Below are 2,986 nucleotides of genomic sequence, written 5' to 3'. Positions count from 1 at the left end.
TGAAGATCAGGTCCAGTTGGTTGCCAGCCTCGTGGGTAGGGGGAGATGGGGAGAGAACTAGGTCGAAGGCGGCGAGAAACGAAAGGAGTGGGTCTCGCTGCTTCTCAGTCGGGAGGTTGAAGTCACCCAGAAGGATGAATCCAGAGCCATCGACAGGGAAGTGAGAGACTAGAGTGTCCAGCTCTTCCAGGAAGCCACCAGCAGGGCCCGGTGGGCGATAAACAACTGCAATGGTGAGCTTGACTGGATGAGAGACAGTGACCACATGAAATTCGAAGGAGGTAGGAGAGAATTGTGACAGTGAGACAGGAGAGTATTTCCATTTTCTGGAAATTAGTAGACCAGCACCACCACCTATCCGCACGGCTCTGGGAGTGTGAGAGAAAGAGTACACATCTGACAGAGCCGCGGGCGTAGCAGTGTTTTCTGGTGGGATCCAGGTCTCAGTCAGAGCAAGGAAGTTGAGGGAGAGCAAGGATGCGTAGGCTGAGATGAAAGCAGCTTTGCCTTCCACCACAGCCGAGTGGCAATTCCAAAGCCCTCCCGTTACCACTTGCTCGACGTGAGTTGACAGAGTAGGATATATTAGATTAGTGGTATCGCGACATCTGGGTGTAACCCAGTGTTTGTGCGACCACCAGGAAGAGGAGAGGACAGGAATAGGAAGAAAACACATTGTAGACCACTAAACCTATACACACTATACACTGCTATATCTATCACACTACTATCTATGTCACTAGTCAATGATACTGCCTACCGTTCTTTGACTAAGTCGTGCTTTGACAAAGTCGCCTCTCTTGCCTTTGTTCGAAGTCGCCTCTCTTGCCTTTGTTCGCCTAGCCTTCGTTTGCCAGCCGCTTTGAAAGCTACCGCTTTCAGAGCAGTTGGTTTAAAACAACTTCAACTGATTGCTAATCGTCTGCCAGGAGTGCTGGTCAAACCAGACACTTCACAGGGCAATCCAAGTGGCCTATTGAAACTACTTCTACTCCAGGGTGCCAATAGCCAACTGCTTTTAGCACAAAAAACACAAAAACTACTAGAAACTACAGACTACCACACAAGCTAATAATACAGTACTAATAGAAAAGCACTTAGTGTACAACTACTAGCAGCTTGCTAAATAACAAAAAATGATACTATACTCAACTACCCAGGGGTCAGGAGCTCAATTCTCTTCAGATGTTGTTTACACACTGAACAAGAACACTCTCAACCTGGCTATTTAACCCTTGAGTTGTGCTGGTCAAACCAGACACTTCACAGGGCAATCCAAGTGGCCTATTGAAACTACTTCTACTCCAGGGTGCCAATAGCCAACTGCTTTTAGCACAAAAAACACAAAAACTACTAGAAACTACAGACTACCACACAAGCTAATAATACAGTACTAATAGAAAAGCACTTAGTGTACAACTACTAGCAGCTTGCTAAATAACAAAAAATGATACTATACTCAACTACCCAGGGGTCAGGAGCTCAATTCTCTTCAGATGTTGTTTACACACTGAACAAGAACACTCTCAACCTGGCTATTTAACCCTTGAGTTGTGCTGGTCAAACCAGACACTTCACAGGGCAATCCAAGTGGCCTATTGAAACTACTTCTACTCCAGGGTGCCAATAGCCAACTGCTTTTAGCACAAAAAACACAAAAACTACTAGAAACTACAGACTACCACACAAGCTAATAATACAGTACTAATAGAAAAGCACTTAGTGTACAACTACTAGCAGCTTGCTAAATAACAAAAAATGATACTATACTCAACTACCCAGGGGTCAGGAGCTCAATTCTCTTCAGATGTTGTTTACACACTGAACAAGAACACTCTCAACCTGGCTATTTAACCCTTGAGTTGTGCTGGTCAAACCAGACACTTCACAGGGCAATCCAAGTGGCCTATTGAAACTACTTCTACTCCAGGGTGCCAATAGCCAACTGCTTTTAGCACAAAAAACACAAAAACTACTAGAAACTACAGACTACCACACAAGCTAATAATACAGTACTAATAGAAAAGCACTTAGTGTACAACTACTAGCAGCTTGCTAAATAACAAAAAATGATACTATACTCAACTACCCAGGGGTCAGGAGCTCAATTCTCTTCAGATGTTGTTTACACACTGAACAAGAACACTCTCAACCTGGCTATTTAACCCTTGAGTTGTGCTGGTCAAACCAGACACTTCACAGGGCAATCCAAGTGGCCTATTGAAACTACTTCTACTCCAGGGTGCCAATAGCCAACTGCTTTTAGCACAAAAAACACAAAAACTACTAGAAACTACAGACTACCACACAAGCTAATAATACAGTACTAATAGAAAAGCACTTAGTGTACAACTACTAGCAGCTTGCTAAATAACAAAAAATGATACTATACTCAACTACCCAGGGGTCAGGAGCTCAATTCTCTTCAGATGTTGTTTACACACTGAACAAGAACACTCTCAACCTGGCTATTTAACCCTTGAGTTGTGCTGGTCAAACCAGACACTTCACAGGGCAATCCAAGTGGCCTATTGAAACTACTTCTACTCCAGGGTGCCAATAGCCAACTGCTTTTAGCACAAAAAACACAAAAACTACTAGAAACTACAGACTACCACACAAGCTAATAATACAGTACTAATAGAAAAGCACTTAGTGTACAACTACTAGCAGCTTGCTAAATAACAAAAAATGATACTATACTCAACTACCCAGGGGTCAGGAGCTCAATTCTCTTCAGATGTTGTTTACACACTGAACAAGAACACTCTCAACCTGGCTATTTAACCCTTGAGTTGTGCTGGTCAAACCAGACACTTCACAGGGCAATCCAAGTGGCCTATTGAAACTACTTCTACTCCAGGGTGCCAATAGCCAACTGCTTTTAGCACAAAAAACACAAAAACTACTAGAAACTACAGACTACCACACAAGCTAATAATACAGTACTAATAGAAAAGCACTTAGTGTACAACTACTAGCAGCT

The sequence above is a fragment of the Gymnoscopelus microlampas genome (genome assembly GCF_963454915.1).
Source record: "Gymnoscopelus microlampas genome assembly, chromosome: 2".
Taxonomy (NCBI): domain Eukaryota; kingdom Metazoa; phylum Chordata; class Actinopteri; order Myctophiformes; family Myctophidae; genus Gymnoscopelus; species Gymnoscopelus microlampas.
The sequence above is the reverse complement of the archived record's forward strand: the minus strand, read 5'-3'. Positions refer to the sequence as shown.